At 31.6% G+C, this 11676-nt stretch overlaps 1 protein-coding gene and 1 long non-coding RNA gene across 8 annotated transcripts in view; one reads left to right on the top strand and one right to left on the bottom strand.

The window, feature by feature from the left end:
• Positions 1-11676, bottom strand: part of hts (adducin 1-like protein hts) — a 52486-nt gene that overhangs the window by 38228 nt on the left and 2582 nt on the right. The window lies entirely within an intron of this gene.
• On the top strand, positions 16-244 carry LOC108364710 (uncharacterized). The gene is made up of 2 exons (XR_001847803.1): positions 16-109; positions 176-244. It is a non-coding gene; the product is annotated as an uncharacterized LOC108364710 (long non-coding RNA).

The raw sequence follows: 11676 nt of genomic DNA, 5'->3' as shown, positions 1-11676 counted from the left end.
ATTTGACCAAGTTGCGGATACATATATGTGTGTATAATACGATGGACAATCCATGGTGCCGCAGCTTAATTTGCGTTAAACACACATATATATATTAGCACAGATTTTTGTAAGTACTCTATAGCTGATAAATATTAGTGCTATGGTTATGTGACTAATTTTTTACCTGTTTTAGTATAATTCTGATGAGGGTGCAATATTAGCACCGAAAGCTAAAGAAATAAAATGACATAATACTTATCAATTTGGCTCGTAGATATCGTCTTTGGTTTAATCTTCAAGTTGAAAATAATCCGAGCGTTAAACAATTCTTTTAATTTGATTTTTTTTCTTATTTTAAGGATTTTCTTTAATCTCTTTTTTTTTTATAATTTTTTTGTAATTTTTTAAATTACAATTTTGTTTATTATAATATTTTTATGTAGTATTTGTTGAAATTGTTTCATGTACCTATTTTTATTTTTTTCATTTATTATAGCTTTTATATATTTTTTAATATTACATCTTTTCATTTGATTATTTGTTATTTCGTATTTATTTTATTTGGTATTATTTCATCTTTTATTAAAGTTTTTTTATATTATTTCGCCTTTTATTTTTTCATTTCGTATTTTATTTTATTTGTTATTATTTCATCTTTTATTGAAGTTTTTTATTATTTCGTCTTTCATTTTATTTTTATTTTTTCTTTTATTTTATTTTTCATTATTTGCCTTTTATTTTATTTTTCGTTATTTTCCTTTTATTTTATTTTTCATATTTCGTCTTTTATTTTTTATTATTATTTCGTCTTTTATTTATTTTTATTATTATTTGGGATTTTATATTATTTTTTACTATTACGTATTTTATTTTATGTTTTATTATTTCATCTTCTGTTTTATTTTTTATTATTTCGTCTTTTATTTTATTTTTTATTATTTCGTCATTTATTTTATTTTTTATTATTTCGTCTCTTTGCTTTATTTTTTATTATTTCGTCTTTTGTTTATTTTTTATTACTTCGTCTTTTATTTTTTTATTATTATTTCGGCTTTAAATTTATTCTTTTTTATTTCGGCTTTTATTTTATTTTTTATTTCGTCTTTTATTTTTTTTTACTATTACGTCTCTAATTTTATTTTTAATTTTTCGGCTGTTATTTTATATTTATTTACTTTGCCTTTTATTTTATTTTTTATTACGTCTATTACTTTATTTATCATACTTTATTTATAAATGTTTTATTTTTTTATTTTTTTTATTACTTATACACATGCATGGCGAAAATTGACCAACTGGCACGTCTACCACGGTCATACAACAAAGCCGGACTAAAATTTTAAGTTTAATCTGATCGCGTTATATTTCAGTTTAGTCCAAACATTGCTTTCGTTTTCTGTTGCTATTCAGTCACCTCTTGTCTTATTCTTAACAAAAGAAAATCAAAATTTGCAAGGCTAGAGTTGCAAAAGCTTTTCACACATAGAAAAGATCCAATTTTCCACACTGCTTTGCGCCTTAACTTCAACTGCACATATCACGCCATTATCGAGCTATAAAAATTCGAAAACACACTCCAAAAAATTTTAAAATTCATTACTCTCCGAATCTGGAACGCATCCTCTACTCCGCGACAGTAGCGCAACAACAGCTGCTTCGCCCCACATTCGCAATAGTCAACCACTTAAACTGATTTTCATACAAACTGTTTCGATTTCCCATTCCAATTTTTGATTTTCCTATTCGTTGGGATTGAAAAATGTCTGATCAAAAATAGCTTTTCCCTTTTACATTTTCGTAATAGAACACACCGCAACAGCCGCGAACTGCCTGTCGGTCAAAACTACAAATTTTTTTGTTAATTTAATTTTTTTTTTAGCTAAACGTAAACATTCCTTAGAAAAACACATGAACATCACACGTCATTCGCCTTGCGGCCGGCGAACTTTTGAACACCTACTGCACACATACCATGTATCTACATATGTATGTATGTAAATAAGAGCATTCAAATAGGCGAGTGCATTAGCTGCTTGTGCCCAAACTTAATAGTCACTGGTTCGGTTGACAGTTCTCGCCAACACCACAGTTTGTTTTTCGATTCATTTGCTGGCCGCTAAAATTCACTTTCATATGTTTATTTTTGAAATTTGCTGCTTCGTTTCACTACGAATCGCTTTTGCTTTCCTTTTGTCTAATACATTAGCTATCATAAGTTATTTTGGTGTCTTGCTTATTTTTATTTTAGACTAGTTGAAAAATTATAAATGGCAGATGTTAGGAAGAGGGTGATCTCCATCTGAAAATCTTAATTAATTCAATACGACAATGACTATTTTTGGAATAACTTTGAACATTTTTAATTCGCGGATCACTCATTCATGCAACTAGAAATACTTACATTAAAGGAATTCAAGCAATGCAATTTGGTAATGAAATTAGGTTGGACATTTTAGGACATCACTTGTTTTGTAGAACAATTGAGAAAAATAAAATAAACAACACTCAGATATTTACTAGAGCGGTGGGCGACACGATAACAACTTCGGTAAGACAGTTTACAACAACTGTTCTCAGATCTTCAGCGTCCGTTATGGTCAATGGATTTAGAACTATAGCTTTCCCATGTACACCCGAACTTCGCCGCTGGTGGAAGCAAAAAGTAACACTCGAGGCGCATCGCGCAGTCTTTATTTGCGGTAGAAGGGTTTTTTGATTTTGCATTTCGTTCATAAATTGCATCGAACAGATATTCGCTATGCTTATTTTTTTATATATATAACGCGGATAACATACGAGCAAAATGAAAAGTTAAGACTCTCACTCTTTAGTAAATAATTAAGTGATTAAGAATTAAAAACAAAAAAATACTCACGAAGACGGTAAAACGCCGAAATCGGTTTCAGTCCGATCAGAACTTAACAATGTATGACGGAAATTCGTAAAAAAAAATTTCAAACACAAAATATTTAAAAATCAAAGAAAAGCGCAGCGACATATTTTTATGATTTTATTAACGAAAACACCTGATTCATATTTGTTTTAATTCTACTAATAAAACGTTATATTGAGCTTTTTTTACATTTTCGGATTCGCATATTTTTTTTACAAATTTTTACAGTTAGATTTTACACGTGGGTGGACACAAACGAAACGAGTCGCGCAGCAAACTCAAACAATAAACAGCATTTACATTTGTGCACTAGGGCAAGAGATAACATTAAAAATGGAAATGCAAAGCGAATCCAAAAATTTATATTACACAAAATGAAAAAAAGAAAGAAATATAAAAACGCATTGTCAACACTTCACGTCCCAGTGCATTCATGAACACGTCGTGGAACGTCATGCTATATTATACCCCACTATTAATAAGCGCCGGAAAGAACTGCCGAGTTTTTTTTTTTTTTTTGCATACTTTTATTAATTATTAAATATAAAACAAACAAAAAATTAAAAAAAAACTAAACTCCGGATTTTTTATTAAATAAATAATTCTCAACTTTATTTTTAAAATTTCCTACTGAGTTTCCTGCACCTAACAACATATTACACCCCACAGCGCACCCTAACTACCAAAGAAAAACCGAACTTGCACATTACTGTTATTACATACTGCGTTGAGGGCAAACGAACTATATTTTTGCTGCAACGCCAATGTGCAGTTATACACATACTTATATATGTTTTTACTATGTATGTATGTTAGTTACGTATATTCTTTTCGCTATTAATGGTAATGCTAATATGTTGCTACATAATTATTTTGTTGCTGTTGGAATTGTGTTGCAACATGGTTTTTAATGCTGTCATTTTTGTATTGTTAGGCAGGAAATATGTGAACGGAAGGTGATGGCGATGGCGTCGAAGAACTTCCTCCATTGCCACTCGCTCACCAAGTTAATCAGACGATGGACACGAGTGAGAGTGCGTGCTCAGCCAAGTGTCACCATTTGTATGCTTACATTAAAGTATGCGGGTAGTTAACTTATAGCTATAGGTAGTTGAATAGATTTTGAAAAAAAAAAAAAAAAATTATTGAAAGTTAAAAAAAAAAATATATGACAAGAAAATTTCCAATTAAATAAAAAAGTAAAAAGATGTAAAGTTAAAAAATAAAAACGCAAACAAATAAAAAAAAAACAAAAATAAGAAAAAGAATAAAAAACTAAAAAGAAATAAATGAAAATATGTATATAAAAAAATAAAAGTAAAAAGATTCTTAAATTGAAATATACAGAATAAAATAAAAAATTAATAAATGGAAAAATTTAAATAAAAAACTGAAAGAAAAAAAGAATAAATAAAAATAAAAAATGAAAATATAGACAAAAATAAAACCAAAAAATTAAATCAAATTATATACTAATGAAATACAAAAATGTTGATAATAAAGAAATATGTGTATGTGATAAAAAAATATAAAATAATAATATAATCAATTTTAAATTTATCAGCCTGTTAAAATTTAAAATAACGAATTTTCCGAACAAAATTGTGCAACCGAGCATGAGAATTTTAAAAAACAAAAAAAAGGAATAAGAATTCAAATGAATAAAAATAAAATAGCAATTTCATTTCGTCACTTGGTCGATTTAATATAACTAACCACTCAATCGCTACTATTTAACTCTATACATACTATCAGAAAACATTCGCACAGAATGTCGCCAGAAAAGAAATTCCATTGTCCTATTGGGGCCAATCTGCCGCCTATATTCCACTGAAATAATTAATTCGACGCTTCCAAAACGTTTCCAGGCAGAAATAGGATGTAGGGTGTGTTCCAGCTACCTAATAACTACCGCAATATTGCAACCTTGTCGCTTTCTTTGTTGCTCTGCTGCTGATGCTAAACTAAAAATTAAGTGAAAAGCTGCAGAAAATTGCGCAGTAAATTTTTTTTTAAATTGCATTGGATTTGCTAGTGATGAGCAACTCATTGTCAAAATTTTGTTCGTCGGACGCGCGTAGAACGTGATGCTCTTTCATAAAAAGTAGCACTGCCGCATTAATTGTTACTCTAATATACCCAACGATATCTTCAGATATCTGCGTTGGCGTTTTGGGACGTATCGGATAGCGCTTACTTATACCCACTCAAGGCGAATTCATATAAGGAGGTAGCGATAGGACAAAAAGAAAAACTTAAAGTATAAACAGAATCAAATCGCTCAGAGGAATTCGTTGGAGGAAAGTTCGCTGCCAAAATTAAAACACACGGCAGTATATGAGATTGCACACAACCAAAGCGACGACGAACTTCATAAGACGAAATTCGGCAAGAATAGCTTTATTTTTAATTTTGCCGCTGCCGCCCTTCACAAAATCAGCTCTCAGTAGAAAAGTAGCTCTGTCTCTCAACTTTTTAAGCTGATAATTATCTGCAAGAACCAGAATGGCAAAATTTGATGATTCATCTTTTCATTTTTGTATTTTTATATTTTTTATATGTCATTCAACTGATGCGAATTCCGTTTCTATTCTGTTTAACTGGGCGAAATGTTGCGGCGAATATTACACGACGGCATCGCTCCGTCCGACGAAATTCGCAGAGCGATTTGGTTCTGTTTAAGCTTTTACATGTATTTTGTTTTTGCTTTTGGTACACAAATGACAAATTTCAGCTATTCTTCGCCCAAGGAAGAAGAGGGGAAAAAATTGCAACACTCTCACTTTCGCACTCACTCATATGACGGTTTTGGCATCTGTGTACCTGTTCTAGCAACACTACCTTATATGAATTCGCATTGCACCTACTTCTATGGTAGATCTAATTTGGGTTCCTGACCATCGAAACACGCCAGGTAATTGGGGCGTCAATGAGTTGGCGCCATCTTACCTGACAATGACTAATGCAGGAAATTAAAAAGTAATTGAGCACCTATTGAAAAATCGTTGGCTTTAATCTGGAGCAGGAGAACCGGTTTTGAAAAATGCAGAAACTGTCTGAACACCGTCTGAAGAAATTTATAAATTTTACAAACCGTGTTTTTGTTTTTTAGTTAATCCAAGGTCCAGGTGCAGGGTATCAAAACGTCGCTGAGTTTCTACATCAACATTAAGTTCTTCGCCGCCAACAAAACCTCACCGAGTAATCTTCTGACGAATAGACAGTTTATTCGCGCAAATATAAAAGAAATACCTGATTATATGCCAAGTTCTGGCTCAATCAATGCAGATTGAATATTCTATTTGGAATAATACAATACAAATCGGGCGAGGGGAAACGCTTATATTTCTAAACAATAATGACCGAAATGGATCACTGAATGAATAAAAAAAAAGTGCTGTAGCAAAAAAAAACACGCCGTGATTTATAGCAAAAAAGTTAACACAAAATTGGGTTTGTACATTATTTTGATTTAACTTTCATTTGTTGTATTTTCATTAAGTTTTTTTTTCAGTTAATTCGCCTCTTGAACAATAATTGCGCATGGTGTAGGCGTCTTTTTGAACATTTTAACTCACAGATCCACACATACATACTCACACACCGGAAGATGCTAAAATGTACATACATACATATGTATATACGAGACAGTCAGTCAGTTAGTCATTTGCCTAATCGACCGTTCAAAAATCAGCGTTCAACTACACAACATTTTCCAAACGATTTAGCGCATCCGATACTTAACTGCAACAGTAAGTAATCAAAGGCGAGACCAACCAATGGTAGGTATGTATGTATGTACATTAGACGGCATCACTCCCTATACAAAAAAAAAATCGGTACTATTTTTCCATGGGAATTATAAAATCTATTATATTTTAAGACGTCCACTAAAATATTTCGGAAAAATATTAAGATTTAAGTGAGCTGGACCGATTTGAAAATACCTCCAAAAATGGAGTTTTTTATGAATAAAAATAGTTTTTTAAAGATTTTTTTTTGGAAAAATCCCCTCAAATGACAAAACGGTTTTAGCTTAAAATATTTGCATAAAAATATTAAAAAAAAAAACGAAAAAAAAAATGTTGAACGGAATCGTAATGATGAGAGTTTTGATGGTATTTTTTAACATTTTTCAAAGATTGGTATAGGAAAAACTTTAATAACTGAACCTAAACTCTTCCGATTTAGACTTAAGAGGTGTCATTGGAAAGGTATTTTCTCACCCTTTTTATTTCTTTGCTAATAAACACATTCAAATGATGGAAGAGAAAGGTAGGATGAACGAACGTCACTCAAAGTTGAATTAAGATGTGTTGGTATTCGAAAAAACAAGATGGGACACGAATGACGTGTTTTTAGCCAGAAATAAATGTGTGTGAAAATACCTTTCTACTGAGATCCCATAAGTCTAAATCAGAATAGTTTTGCCCCAGTTATTCAAGTTTTTCGTAAACCAATCTTAGAAAAAAAGTAAAAAACAGCATCAAAAATCTCATTTTTACGATTCCGTTGAAAAGATTTTCAAATATTTTTATTTTTAAGCTAAAACCGTTTTGTCATTTGAGGGGATTTTTCCAAAAAAAAATTCTTTAAAAAACTATTTTTATTCATAAAAAACTCCATTTTTGGAGGTATTTTCAAATCGGTCCAGCTCGCTTAAATCTTAATATTTTTCCGAAATATTTTGGTGGAGGTCTTAAAATATAATAAATTTTGTAATCCCGGCGGAAAAACCGCAACTTTTTTTGGTGATGCAGTCTAATGTGCATATGTAGTATGTACATACATTTGTAGGTTGGTCTCGGCGGTAGGTAGAAACGGTGCATGGTTTGTTACGATTGGTGGGCGGGACGCTTGATTGCTTCACGATTTTCAAGCGGAGTAAAAGAAGTATGTATAGAGGCAGGAACGGCCAAGAGATTGATCGTTGCTTATTGAACTTTGATTGGAAGTAACTTTACTGCTCTTTGGCAAAGTCTGCATTTCGCCTGAGTTTTAATTTACAATAGCATTTCTTCTGTTTAATTATCTTCACTGTTCAGTTGTTGCTATGGCTGTTAAGTTTGTGGGATGAAAGCTGTATATTGAAAATTTCTGAAAAACTCGTTTTAAATCTGTACAAATGTATTTAAGTACTATATATTTATATAATTTTAATTTTCAATTTTAATTCAAAACAAGTCCTTATTAAGTTATAGCTTTCTACTTCGAGCAAGTTCATTTTTTCTCAATAGCTTGTGAAAAAATAAAAACATTTTTCTCCCCCTGCCCCCAGCAATTCTTCTCCTCTCATTTCACACAACTCACTCGGCAAGGCATTTTCCAAATTACCCTGAACTAATTAGCGAAATTCGTGCTGCTTTTTTACGCTATTTATTGCTTTGGCCATACGAGAGTAGTATCGTTCTTCCTTTTCGTTTTTTTTTTTTTTGTATCTAGAATAGGCACAACAGCCTATTTGATTTGCTAAAGTTATTCATTTCAAAGTCAGGCCGATTGCCGAGCAAGCCAGCTGTTTTGTGTAATCGATCGCAACGCAAAATTGCAACATACGGCCGGGTACATAGATGTATGTATTTGTTTTTACTATTCAACAGCAACGACTAAAATGCTAATCTCTCAATGAAAACCACCATCCAAGCGGAAGCTCACTAGTGTTCTTTTGCTTGGATTTGTGGTATCAGTTTCATATACATAGTCGCGTTATTCGCGGCTGATTTACTCAGCAGTTAAGTGATCATATCACCAACTGACTGACTCTGATCTCGGCAATGGGCTGCTTCGATCGCAATAGGGGCATCTATAGATGCTTTTACGCCCGGATCGCAAGGTCAATTAACGTTTCTGTTTTCATTTACTTGAGATGTGCGAAGTGACGGTTATTTAAACTTGAAAAAGGTAACAAAATTTAGTAAACTTATCGAAATGTGACATTATCGGCATACGTTACGTTGTCAAAATTTAAAACATTTGTTCATATGAATATCAAAATTTCACACTATTATCGAAATTTCGCGCAAATATCGAAATTTCTCACATTTATCGAAATTTCACACAATTATCGAAATTTCACGCCATTATCGAAATTTTTCACAATTATCGAAATCGCACGCAATTATTAAAATTTCTCACACTTATCGATATTTCGCAATTATTAAAATTTCTCACACTTAGAAATTTCATACAATTATCGAAATGTCACACAATTATCGAAATGTCACACAATTATCGAAATTTCACACAATTATTCGAAATTTCACACAATTATCGAAATTTCACACAATTATCGAAATTTCACACAACTATCGAAATTTCACACAACTATCGAAATTTCACACAACTATCGAAATTTCACACAACTATCGAAATTTCACACAACTATCGAAATTTCACACAACTATCGAAATTTCACACAACTATCGAAATTTCACACAACTATCGAAATTTCACACAACTATCGAAATTTCACACAACTATCGAAATTTCACACAACTATCGAAATTTCACACAACTATCGAAATTTCACACAACTATCGAAATTTCACACAACTATGGAAATTTCACAAAATTATTTAAATTCCACACAATTATGACAAGAAAAATTTTGATATTTCCAACTGTCAAAAAAATCGATTTTTGCCAAAGTTATCGGAGTTATCCAAGGAAATTATGTGGCAAAAAAATAGGCAATAAAGAAAGAGTGATATATGTATATCGTATTAGCGATATTTCATACTTATACATATTTTAGTGTAAAACAAACGTAATCGATAAGCACATATTTGAAGAGATAATAGCTGGTTCCTAAACACGCGTTGAAACACAATCATACCCTCAGTAGCTATGGCGGTGCTTTAGCAACCAATTGCTCTTTGTAAATGTGAAAATTCCAAAATGAAGAGGGAATCAAGCAGTCAACTGTCAATGAACAGTGCTTTATAATAAACATGCATACCTGCATATGCACATGAACTAAATGGTATTTCGCACACATTTGTCGTTGCAACCGCAATTCATCAAACCACCAAGCTCATATCCGCAGCTACCGAGTGGTACTAAACCAAACCAAAACCATTGGTGGTGACAAGTTAAGCGTACAAAGTACAAGGGTTGTTGAGTGCAAAAACAAACAAAAAAAAAAAATGTTATAAAAAACATAAGTAAACACCAGCAAAAAGTATGTAAAACAGAACTCGTTTTGCATAATTGCCTCAGGTGTACTGATACGCAACAACAACCGCCTGAGCTACGTAAAACCATGCATATAAACGCATGTACATATGTATGTATGAATGATGATAGTCAGTCAGTACTTCTTTTGCTAATGCAACGAGGGGAACTACATATATGCCATGTTTGGCGATGGCTTCGACGATGGTAGTGCATTACTGGTTTGCAAAAGTTCGCACAAGATATTATTGAGGTCGACTGCCGGTCAGGGTACACATTTGAAAAGTGGTGTATGTACAACGCAAAAATACGTCCCAGTGGGAAAAGTAGTAATTCATTACATGTGTGACAAATAATGTAAAGTATATCTTAAGAGTTGCAAAAAATGCATATTAAATCGCACTCATTCCTGCATTACTGGTAATGCAAAATTTTATGCCGCACTTTTCCAAAGGACATCGACGTGGGAAAAATAATGCATTTACGAATGTGAAAACGGCTGTTTTACTGATTATTTTTTCGATTACTATACATTACACTTTCCCCCAGGGGTATTTTTATGTGTGTGTGTGTGTGTGTGTCATTAACCCAAATAGTAGTTAACTTGTAACTATTTATACTTTTTGTATTTTTTTATTAATGTTTTGTTTGAAAGAATTGGTGAGAGTAGATTTAATGTTACAGCAATATGGAGTATATAAATGGATAATGCAAGAAAATAGCAAGATTTTTTTTTACATACTCCTCCTCCAGCAAACGTGTGATATGTTATATTATCCAGCGTTTTTTGTAACATTTATAACTTTAAAGAGCCAAANCATTAACCCAAATAGTAGTTAACTCGTAACTATTTATACTTTTTGTATTTTTTTTATTAATGTTTTGTTTGAAAGAATTGGTGAGAGTAGATTTAATGTTACAGCAATATGGAGTATATAAATGGATAATGCAAGAAAATATCAAGATTTTTTTTTACATACTCCTCCTCCAGCAAACGTGTGATATGTTATATTATCCAGCGTTTTTTGTAACATTTATAACTTTAAAGAGCCAAAGAACAGCTAATATGCGGGTATAAAACCTATATTTTTATTTTTTGGTTGGCAAACTTTCGCAATTAGCAGTTACAGTGGTCCACAAAATAATAGGAGGGCGTTAATTTGGTCAGTTTTTGCTATTTGTCTTTTGTTTATTTAATGTTTATTATTTTTATACAAAAGTCAAGCTGGGTATACAACNCTGGCAAACTTTCGCAATTAGCAGTTACGTAAAGGCTAAAACATTGTTATTTTATTTTGTACTCCAGTATAACAAAAAAAAAAGAAAAATCATGGCAAAACCTTTCATTCAAAAACAATCAAAATGTATTTAAATTAACGTTCAATGACCTTCAACATTCAATGCAATAAAATGTAATACAATCTCCGCCTAACCAAAAAAAAAAAACAAAGTGGGGTTAAGCAAATGGAGCAAAAAATAAATAAATAAATAAATTAAAGCATGAAATAGGAGAAAAAGCGTGATTCAATGTAACAATGAAATGAGTAAGCGTAATACTACCGTTTGCGAGTATGTACATTTGTATGTACAGTTGTCCACAAAATAATAGGAGTGCGATATTTTGACCA

Source organism: Rhagoletis zephyria, unplaced genomic scaffold (genome assembly GCF_001687245.7).
Source record: "Rhagoletis zephyria isolate East Lansing unplaced genomic scaffold, Rhagoletis_zephyria_1.1 Rzeph_scaffold_01645, whole genome shotgun sequence".
NCBI classification, from domain to species: domain Eukaryota; kingdom Metazoa; phylum Arthropoda; class Insecta; order Diptera; family Tephritidae; genus Rhagoletis; species Rhagoletis zephyria.
This window is presented reverse-complemented; position numbering and strand designations above follow the sequence as displayed.